Below are 12,413 nucleotides of genomic sequence, written 5' to 3' on the forward strand. Positions count from 1 at the left end.
ATGCAAGTTTAAAATACTCAAGACATGTTTTCCACATATACATTACATTAAAATTGGTTTATGTACCATTATATAAATAAATAAAAATAAGAGGTCAACAGATATTGTATTTTGCTGATATGATAATATGTTGAAAGAAAGACAATTCATCTGCCAATAGTTTTTAAAATTGGTAGCCTATATTAAATGTTCTTAGTCTTTCATTCCTGTGATGGGGAGGGTCAGACAGAGGCTACAAGAGTCCAAATTGAATTAAATTCCAGATGCAGATTATGGTGCAACCAAAATACTATTAACCCTGGGTGTAAGACTAAATACACAGGGGACTCTTATTTTGAAATGTATGAGCTTCAACGCTTCCAGCTGCTTATTCAAACAGATAAGGGAAATAAAATGTGCACTCCTACAGTAATCTACAACATATTACAATATAAACAATTAAAAGTAAACATTGTCATATTTCCTCAACACTATATCATCATCATCAACAGCTGATCATTAGTTATAGTTTGTAATACATTTCCGATATGGCCTACTGATTGTGAACTGCTCTGCAAACAGCTGAAAACACTCACAAGCACTTGCATGCTTGAAAAAAATGCAACAGTGCTGCGTTATCACTCTGAAGGTTGCAGCGCATGCACTTATATAATAAATGTTGTTTTTTTTAAGTTTGATACATTAGGTCATATCACGATTCCTGTCTTTCCGCCTCCAAATTTAAGACCTGTTTAAATTATATTTAAGACTTTTGTTGAATCATTTAATATATTTAAGACTTTTTATGACCTTACATTTTTTGGAAACTGAATTTTAGTGCAAGAACTCTGCTTAGCTACACCAAGCATATTTACTGAAGTCATTTTGTGTCACTTCTATGGCACTTTCGCTTCTCTTTCACTCCGAGCGTCTTTGGCTGGGCTTGAGCCTCGGTCCTTCAAGTCCAAAGTCCAACCCTCAGGTGAGCTAGATCATGTTGGAATACATGTGTAAATGTAGGTGGGCCTGTAATACAAGTGTTAAAATGTATAGATTTATATATGATGTGTTAGAGTTAAAATGCTCTAAAATGCTTTGATGGGGCGGCTGTGGCTCAGTTGGTAGAGCGGGTCAGCCACTAATCACAGGATTGTTGGTTTGAGTCCCAGCCCACACGACTCCACATGCCGAAGTGTCCTTGGGCAAGACACTGAACCCCAAGTTGCTCCAATGGCAGGCTAGCACCTTGCATGGCAGCTCTACTGCCATTGGTGTATGAATGAGTGAATGTGTCACAGTGTAAAGCGCTTTGAATACTTTTAAGGTTAAAAAAGCGCTATATAAGTGCAGACCATTTACCATGTCATAGGGTGTGAGTAACAGAGTGAGAAATAAGTGTTTATAGTCATAAACAGCCATAGAAAATGTGATTTGTGTGAAAGTTGAGGCTGCAGTGGACACAGGTTCACCCAAACTGGACAGTTAAAGACTGGAAAGACATAGCCTGGTCTGATTAATCTCGATTTCAGCCCACTGCAGCCTCAGTTTTCTGTTTTTAGCTGACAGAAGTGGAACCCGACGTGGTCTTTAGCTGTTGTAGCCCATGCCCCTCAAGGCTAGACATGTGCATTCTGAGATGCTATTCTGCTCACTACAATTCTAAAGAGTGGTTATTTGAGTTACCGTAGCCTTTCTGTCAGCTCAAACCATTCTCATGGCCATTCGCCGTTGACCACTCTCATCAACAAGGTGTTTCTGCCTGCAGAACTGCTGCTCACTGGATGTTTTTTGTTTCTGGCACCATATTGAGTATACTCTAGAAACTGTTTATGAAATCAGCAGTTATAGAAATACTCAAATCAGCCCGTCTGACTCCAACAATCATGCCATGGTTGCTGGCTGCAGGGCTGCAGTTTCCTGGTGAAATTAACTCTAGAGGCACTTCAACAACAGTGGGTTTTATTCAGTTTCACACAAATCACGAGTACTATGGCTGATTATGACTTTATAAACACGTATTTTTCACTCAATTACTCACACCCTGCTATGTTATGATATCAAAACACTTTTACTCTAAAGCATCATTTGTAAAGCGATACATTTTAGCACTTGTATTAAAAACCCACCTATATTTACACAAGTATTCCAACATGATTAGCTTTCACACCAGCTCACCTGATAGAGTGTTGGAATTTGGACTGGAAAGACTAGGGCTTGAGCCCAGCCAAAGATGTTTAGGATGAAAGAACAGCAAAAGTGCCACGAAATTACGTGGTTGCTTCAGTAAATGTGCTTTTAAAACACTATCAGTTAGGTTTAGGTTTAGGGTAAGGATGTCTGTTTTGTTCACCTCCATTTTATCTTTTTTAAAAACCTCATCTGATTCTGACATAATTTCATTCGATTTTGGCATCACATTTTAGTTGTAAACTAAAAGCACTACCCCTCACCAGTCAATCAACCGCTCCGCTAAAGCAAAAGTTTAAACTTTGCCAGTTACGAGTGGCTTTAAAAGGAAATAACCGGAAAATTTGAATACATATAGCGAATATATATACCAGCAATAGAATTTCACAGATCTTCTTCAGTGTGACTGATATTAACATGTAGTGACAATGATGAGAAGCACACACATTTGAATCCTAGCAATACAGGTACTCTATTAAAATAATGGATAATTCTGCTCTAAACGTTGCATTTCTGCTTAGATTAAATTTCAACTGCATCTCCTTGTTTTTTTTGTGCTTTCTTTGTGTTTTATAACTTTATTGTGGTTTATTATCATGCAGTAACACAACGACACAATATGTGATGTATGTTGTCATGAAATCAGAGACCCTCCCCATGTATTCCGAACACAAGCAGTTACAGGAGATGCATTTGAGCGACCAGGTGTAAACAACCATGCGTCTCGCCTGACATAATGTGATCAGATCACCCGAGACGCATTTCATACCAGGTGTAAATGGGGTCAAATTCGCACATGGATCCGTTTGGCATTATGAGTGTTGCCATAGAAAACACATTTTGTAATGTGATTAACCTCGGAGTTGGTTGGTTTTGTTCACGACTTACAATTCTTTTATGGAGGATTTTATGATAATCCTGTGGAAAAATGTATGGGAAAAATACTTGCGGTTACTGTTGCACTCTATTGGGGCCAACAAAGCGTGACAAATAAATGCTGTAGCGACTGCCCCCTTGCATGACAATGCCGCAATCAAATTGGTCTTTGTACACTCCAAAACAATTTATATATTTGTAAATACTGGAATATTTTGTAAAAAAAAAAAAAAAAAAATGTAATATATTGTGTTATATTTTTCCAATGTTTTTAATGTGATTCAATCATTAATTTTTTTTTATTTATTTAGCTTTAAATCAAAGTCTGTAATGTTGTGATTACATTCGGAGCTGGTTGGTGTGGTGGTTCATATCTTATAAATATTTTATGAAGGATTTTATTAAATACCTATGGAAGAAATAAACAGGGAAAACAACACGGCTTTAAAGGGATGGGCACTATTACAGACGTAAACGCAGCATTTGTAAAACAGCAGCACACAGAAATAAACACACACCAATTGTTTCCAGAAATACATAAACTGACATCATTGTCAAAAAGAGTTGCAAAGAAAAACGCACAAACCTACCCATATGCTACACACTTGAAGTCTGTTAGTGATCTTGATATACATTCATAAGTCATAAGATGATGAAAAACTCAAACTTAAGTCTCTCTCCTGCCAAACTGGCACGTACGCGGTGCACTAACTTGGCACAAGGTTGCCACCATGTGGCCGGAGTTACATAACACCTCAGCTTCAACCAGCTGAAGGGATAGTGGCTTTTTCTCGTCAGTTCTTAAAGGGTAACTAAACCCCTGCTCAGAGTCTGACTCCACCCACTAGCAATATTTGAAAAATGCTCGAAAAGTGGGCAGACCCCAGCGGGGATAGAGGGGACGAACCCGCTGGGGGCGTTCACCTGAGACTCGTAGTGACAGATTAATTGACAGCTGCTGTCAGACTCTTAAATGGAGAGTGACGCAAGTAGCTTTGCCACGGAGCGGTCTTTTGAAGTCGAGGACCTTTCTCCCCCACCTTCACCTGAAGTGGAGGAGGGTGAATTGTCTGTGGACACAGGGCCGGAGCCATATCAATTCGAGCCGCTGGCTCAAACTGCGGTTTTAACTCCCTGCTGAGCATCCGAGTGCGCATTCACCTTCACTCGCGTGCAGGAAAAACAAACGAAATGCTGTTCAGTGATGTTTATCCTTTTAGCAGGATTTTTATTTAGCAAGCTTCACATGAACATAACATCAGTTAGCTGTTCTCTCAACTTAGAAGAATGTGACGTAAAGCGTAACGTCATCATGTACAAAACCATATACCTCCAAATAAAACTATACAGGTAGTCAATACCGTAATACAATGTATAAGGGTGCAATACGTTTAACATTCCCGCATCGCGAACGCGCGTTTGTCGGCCCCAGAGGATTAACTTTATCCTAACCATAAATTGTGATTCAAATATATATGATCACTCACCTCAAGACGCCGCTGCGGTGGTGGAGTCCATGCAGGAGAGCAGCGTTTGGCACTGCGTCACTTTTCAGCGCGAGCTGTTTGGAGAAGCCCATTTCCATCTCCATTGCGTTGGAGAAGCAACCCCGCGTAAAATGCAGTTTGCACACTCCTACAGCTCTAGGCGGGAACTCGCGGTCTTCCAGAACAAGGACGTGCAACCCCTGGCGCCTAATTTCCAAGCAATACAGTCCAGCAGTGCTGTTGCAACCAGCAACATTACACCTACATACCATCCTGACCACTGTACTAAATACAGATAATCTACGCTAACTTGAAGCTATCCTAACTGACGCAATACTATGCTACTAACTAACTATGCTACTAACAAATATGCTAATTAACTACCTAGGCTACATGAAATAATCTAAATAACTATATAAATGCTATGCTAAATAGATGCTAAAATACTCTATCCTGATCGTTTTCAATACTCGCAATTCCAACTCCTGACTCGCTACAGTGGTTTTGACGAAACGAGATGGTTTTTATACTGCCATGGGCGTGGTAGCTCGTACCAAGGGCGTGGTGATCTGGAACCTGCTTACGTCAGCTGTCACCGCTTACATCACGAAGTACCGCAAACAGCCAATAGGAAAATTCAACTGCAGTAGCCACCGTTCAACCTGAAGAGGGCAGCACTCAGACGTTTTTACGCCATATATTGTAGAATTAAAACACTTTATACACAAATGTCAAAAAAATTACTTGAATCAATGACCAGTACTAATAAAGCCCCATGCTTACAGATCATTAACTAAAAAAAGTTGGTTTAGGGTTTAGTTACCCTTTAAAATTACACTACTGTGATCCTGTCTGTTACATAACAAAACAAGTCTGCAGTCTGTTTAAGAAAGCATGTGTAATTGATTCTGTTTAAAAGAAGTGACATTTTAAGCCACTTAAAAAGTTCATCAATTCAGAAGTTTTTTTTTACATTTATAAGCTCAGCAATCTTTGAGAGACTGGATATGATTGGTGATATATTTCAATGAATACTGTACTGCTGATCTCTTATTTCAGAGTACAAATGGGTGTTTTTGAATGTGCATGTGTTAGTGATATAGTTATAGTTTTGCAGTGATGGTATTAAAATGTTATATATAATCATTTGTATGCTATAAATATAGGAGTTTATTTGTTTACCATTAAAACACAAGAGTAATCATCAAAAAACACAGAATCACCTTTAAAAGTAAAAAAAAAAAAAAAACAATAATAATAATCTTTCTCTTTCTGCCTAAGACACGGATCAGTTTCTGATACCAAGAGTTCAACTAAACATTCAAAAATCTCTCCAAAGAAAATGCTAACTGAATTTTTATTTAGTTTTCTCCTTGTTTAGCCATGTTTATAAAGATAGCTAAGTGAACTGCAGTCTCTGTTTTTTCACTCAAGCCTTTTTTTCATTGGTATTATCTTGAACGTTTTCCGCCAGGCACAATTTCTTCAGTCCTGGTTTTCTGCCAGGGAACTTTAATAGCACCTTTGAGATCTGAGCTTGGAGGAGTACACACAAAAGAAAATGAATCCACATTTGATAGTTGATAACTGTCATATGCAGTGTTGGATAAGTTATTTAAAAATTGTAATCCACTAAAAATTACTAATTATTTCTCAAAAATTGTAATCAGATTACTTTACTGATTACTTCATTTAAAAGTAATCAAATTACTAATTTAATACTTGAATTTTAAGTTATTTTCTAAAACACTTTTCCACTCAACAAATTCAAAATAATGTCTATATTTCTGTCTTGTTCGTTGTTACACACAAGTCTCACATTTCTCCTTCACAAAGACTCGTTAAGGGGCCGTAATTCATTCTGTATAAATAATATATTAGAAATAAGCATAACCATAAAATGAACTTAAAGTATTTATATTAATTGAAATTCAGTAACTGTAATCTGATTACAATCATTTAAAATGTAATGCATGACACTACTTTTAAATTTTGTTTTTAAGGTAATTAGATTACAGTAGAAAATTACTTTTTAATTGGATTACACCCAACACTGGTCACGTGTTAATGTAGTTACTGTAACCTAATTACTTTTACATTCAAAAAGTAGTGTAAAGCATTACATTTAAAATGACTGTAATCAGATTACAGTTACTGAATTTCAATTGAGTTAAATATAATGTAGAATACTTTTATTACATTAATTATCTTCAAATGAAAAAGGTGAAGGTTTTGCACCCTCTAACAAGTCATTGTAAGGACAAAACATGAGGTTCTGAGTTTATGACTTATGTACAACAATACAAATTTAGGAAATATTGATATTAATATTGACTTTTTTTTATTATTCGTTGATTGAAAAAACTTTTTTCAGTGAAAAGTGTTTTAGAAAGTAACTGAAAGTAACTATTCATTTGAGTAACTTATTAGTGGATTACTTTTTTGAGCAATTTAAACAACCGATTACAAAAGCCATTTCACCTGCCATTTGAAAATTTAGTTGTGAACCTTTTTACTATGAAATTAATCAGAGAAGATCATTAGAATATTCTTCACAAAAAATGTATCATATCATAGTATTTATTCTTTATTCACATTTATTATCTATAACACCCCCAAAACCATGTGTCCCCACATCATATCTCAATACCAGAGTTGGGAGTAACTTGGGGAATATATGTAAACATGATTACATATTTAAAATATAAAATATAAGTAACTGTATTCCACTATAGTTACAATTTAAATAATTGATAATTAGTATACAATTACATTCAAAACGTATTTTGATTACTGAAGAGATTACTTTGCATTTTATTGTCATTTGTTTAATTTAATATTTATTCCTTTCAGATGGAAAACATTTAGACATATAAATGATGTGATCCAAAGTGCATTTGAACAGCGGTGAAACACTTTCTTATGATGTGTTACATTCATACGAGCAGACAGAGAAGTAAGTTTGAAGTAAGTTTGGAGCAGAAGAAATAGAAATAAACCTTGTGTAAATTGTCAGCTTTACGCTAAGCTAAAATGCTATTTCTAGCCATATGCATATGTTATCAGGCATGTCATATTTTGTTATCAAGAAAATTCACATTAGATTATAATTTCTTTTTTCTAGTAAGACCTTTGATATTAGGGCAAAAATCATATTCTTAGTAATCTAACAGAATACATTACAAATTACATTTTACAGAATGTATTCTGTAATCTGTAGTGGAATACATTTCAATAGTAACCCTCCAAACCCTGCTCAATACTTCAGATAATGTAAATTAAAATATAGGTTAAACTCAAGAAAACCCTAAATATAAATATGTATTTTAAATGAAACATTATTATATGTGCAGACAGAAGGAAGAGGTTGTGTCATCAAGTCTTTTAGACATTTTCTCTGGCTTTGAAATATTTTTAATTATGTCTTTTTTTAGGTAATTGTTTAATATTTTCTGTCACAACCATGATATGTCACCCACACTGTAAAGAAATTGATTGGTATTTTTGTATGATAATAATAATTTCCCTCATACAAACAAAATAACTTCTGTATTTCAACACAACTGTGTTAATGGGAAAGTCACTTTTAAACAATCCTGTATTCTCAATGTATTCTTAACTTTATCTCAATGTTAGATTTGTCATTTTTTTAACTTGTCTCTCTACCTCTCACTCACTTTGACCCTTCCATTCTCATTATTTAACAATCTCACTCGCCTAGTGCGTACCACCCTGTTCACAGGACGGCCCACTCGAACCCTGTACCGCCGTGGATACTTGGCTTGGCTCGGTCCCACTCCTCTCATACTCTGTGGAGGCAGCTCCTTGCTCTCCTCTCCATCCTCCCCCTCCTCACGGTAACCATGATGACGGAGGAAAGGTTCTAGGGTTGCTAGGCGATTGTTAAGGTCTGTGATGCGCCTCTGTAAATGAGAGACTTCTCTGAAGAGATCATTTAGGGACTCCGAGAGAGGACGAACCCTGTGGAGAACAAGTGTGTGAGACAGAGTGTGAGAGAGGAGATTGAATGTGAGAGAGCGTGTGAATACATCTGGATTGGAGAGAAAAAGAGAGTATGATCTTTTTTTTCCATTTCATCTATTAGGGTTTGGCACAATTGAACAGCAATAAAGAAAAAAATCAATACATACCTCCAAGCTGAATATATGATTTAATATATAGTCACACAGCCTACGCACTCAACATTGAAAACAAAAAACTAAAATCAATGTACCAAGTGAGGCCTCCAAAAGAGAGAATGCTAATATTAGACTATTAAAAATAAATGTTCTTCAATGGTTCTTTGCATCAACAAAGATCCCTCTTCTTCTAACAATTTCTGCTGTATTGGGTTCATGATCCGGCAGTAAAGGTTATACAATATTATAGATAAGAAAATTGGTTTCTGGATTCTTACAGGTACAGTAATGTTTAAACAAAACTATAGAATCATGTAACTTTAACTATATGTTTGCTAAATTATTTTGACATGCCTCATTGTACGTATTATGTCAGTTTCCTGGTGAAATAAACACTAGAGGTATTACAACAACAATAACTTGTATTCATTTTCATACAAATCACAAGTAATACTTCAGATTAAAAGTTCATAAGCACTTGCTTTTTGTCCTGTTCCTCACACTATGCTAGCTCATGGTATTAAAACACTTTAACTATAGTACATGACTTGTAAAGCGTTACATTTTAACGTCTGCACTTCATATGCTTTATCAAATTGTGTGATTGTTCAACTGATATAAGCGATTCACTTGCGATGCAAAGGACATGCATGCAAGTCGACACAAATATGCACGTCAAAATGACGTGGTTGCTTCAGCAATTGCGTTTTTCATGTCGCATTGGCTTTTAATGACTCTATCGGTTAGGTTTAGGTTCAAGGTTTAGGGTAGGGAGGTAGGATTTGATGATTTAAAACTTGATAAAGCATTAACCTTAAAAACTTCATCTGTTTTTCATTTCACATTTGCTTTTTATGACACTATCGGTTAGGTTTAGGTTCAAGGTTTAGGGTAGGGTGGTAGATTTTGATGATTTAAAACTTGATAAAGCATTAACCTTAAAAACCTCATCTGTTTTTCATTTCACATTTGCTTTTTATGACACTATCGGTCATAAAGACACTATCGGTCATTAAGTTTAGGTTCAAGGTTTTGGGTAGGTATCTGTTTTTCATTTCACATTTTCTTCTTTTCACATCTTTACCGACACTATCGGTTAGGTTTATGTTCAAGGTTTAAGGTATGGAAGTAGGTTTCTCTTCACTGTTTTACACCCTGTTAAGCTGAAAACAATTCTTTTTACAACTGGCTTCTGGTGACCTCTCCTATATTTAAATGTCACACTAGTTTATATGCTCTGAAACACTTACCGCTTTAGCCTCTGGTGACAGTGTTTTCAAATTCGGTCAACGTATACTGATTTCGGCTTAAGAATAATCACACTTGCTGAATTTTATGTGAGATCAGGCTGATGCTCCTATCTCTAATTCATAAAAATCACGAAATACTGTATGGAATCAACTGCTCACCCATTTCTGAGATCAAGATGCAGTAGCAATTTTACTTAGTTCATGTTAAAGCTGTATACCCCTTAAGAATGTGCATTTAGCCTACTTTAAAATTTTAAAATAAGTGGATAGTTTAGCGTGTTCAAAGGCAAGAAGATGCCTTACCTTGTGCAAGAAGAAGAAAAACATTCCAGCTGTCATCTGATTTTCATATATATATATACACACACAGTTGCAATCAGAAGTTCACATACACTTAGGTTGAAGTTATTAAAACAAATTTTATCCTCTCCACAGATTTCATATTAGCCAACTATAGTTTTTGGCAAGGACATCTACTTTGTGCATGACATGAGTAATTCTTCCAAAAATGGTTTACAGACAGATTGTTTCACTTTTAATTGACTATATCACAATTCCAGTGGGTCAGAAGTTTACTTACACTAAGTTAACTGTGCCTTTAAGCAGCTTGGAAAATCTAGGAAATTATGTCAAGCCTTTAGGCAATTAGCCAATTAGCTTCTGATAGGCTAATTGGCTTCATCTGTGGATGCATTTTAAGGCCTACCTTCAAACTCAGTGCCTCTTTACTTGACATATTGGGAAATTGAAAAAAATCTGACATACCTCCAAAGTTGTGGCAAAATGGACTAAGGACAACAAAGTCATAGTTTTGGAGTGAACATCACACCAAGCCATTTCCTCAATCCAATAGAAACTTTGTGGGCAGAACTGAAAAAGCAAGGAGGCCTAAAAACCTGACTTGGTTACACCAGTTCTGTCTGGAGGAATGGGACAAAATTCCAGCAACTTCTTGTGAAAAGCTTGTGGAAGGCTATCCAAAACATTTGACCCAGGTTAAACCATTCAAAGGCAAATCTACACAAAGCTTAAGTAATTTTCAGACCCACTGGGAATGTGAAAGAAAAAAAAGCTGAAATAAATCATTCTCTCTGCTATTATTCTGACATTTCACATTCTTCAAATAAAGTAGTGATCCTAACTGACCTAAGACAGGGAAGGTTTTCTACCATTAAAAGTCAGGAATTGTGAAAAACTGAGTTTATGTATTTGGCTAAAGTGTATGTAAACTTCTGACTTCAACTGTATATACATTCCGTGAAATACCATACAAGCTTATGAATATACCTGTTTAGACACCCATATTTTTAATTGAATGGATTTTATAACAGCAATGACATGATTTTAATGTTCCCACCAAATCTCAATTTCACCCCTGCATTCAAGACAAAATGTTAAATTGAATTGCATCTACTACAACTGTAAATGCTCACACTCCAAATAAAACCTTCCAGATGAATAAATTGTTATTGTTGTTTACACCGATGCCAGTAGGCCACTCCTGTTAATAATTAGTGACTCAATATTAGGCTACAGCAAGCAAATATGCTCAATTTAGTTTATCGGCATAACAGCAAATTAAATCATATGCAGGTCCAAACGATTCCGTTTTTGGTTTATTCTTTTATTTTGCTGCATAGCTTTGCTATCTTTGTTAATGCAGCAAAATAAAAGAATAAACCAAAAACGGAATTGTTTGGACCTGTATATGCCATTAAAATGATCCCGCACCTATAGGCTTATGTCATGCAGTTGATTTAACGTTTTGGAAGTTAAATTAAAATACAGTGGAGAGAGTCTTCTTCACAAGCTCAATGAACTATGATGAATAAATGTTCAGTCATCTCCATGCCGGATCATTTTGAGTTTGATTGGATGCTTAAGATATTGATTTAAATGTGAATGGATTCAAGGAATGGAATGTACACTCGTTTCAATGCAACTAGAATCTAATAAATATGTATTAATTCAAGAGTTGCACTACGTTATTTAATATTGGTTTTAAAATGTTAAATTCTTTCCAAAATAAAGATAACCCATGCAGTGACTCAAGCGATTTAAGTTTTAAGATGAATTTGTCCAAGGCCACTGATCTAGAGTCAGCTTTCCCTTCCTGCTAGTAATTAAAGTTTGTAGGCTAAATGAGGTTGGGGAACTGAGACAGTTCATGGGCCAGGGGAAGGCTAAGCCTCACCCGTCCTTACACACACTTCACCTATGTAGGTTTTGAGGATTCAAAACTCGATAGATCATTAACCTTAAAAGAACCTCATCAGTTTTGGAGAAAATGTAACTTGCTTAGCTCCACGCGGTGGACATTTCATCTATGAACTACTGCAATACGTGTAATATAATGAACCTAGTAATATCATTTTGAAAAAATGTTGCCACAGACATGTAATCATAAAAAGCTAAGTGTGTTCAATTGTCACCATTCTCCTATATGAGAATAAGGTTTAATCTACATTTTAGTGAAGAATTTGGTTGAAGCAAGT

The sequence above is a fragment of the Xyrauchen texanus genome, chromosome 5 (assembly GCF_025860055.1).
Source record: "Xyrauchen texanus isolate HMW12.3.18 chromosome 5, RBS_HiC_50CHRs, whole genome shotgun sequence".
In the NCBI taxonomy this organism is placed as follows: Eukaryota; Metazoa; Chordata; class Actinopteri; order Cypriniformes; family Catostomidae; genus Xyrauchen; species Xyrauchen texanus.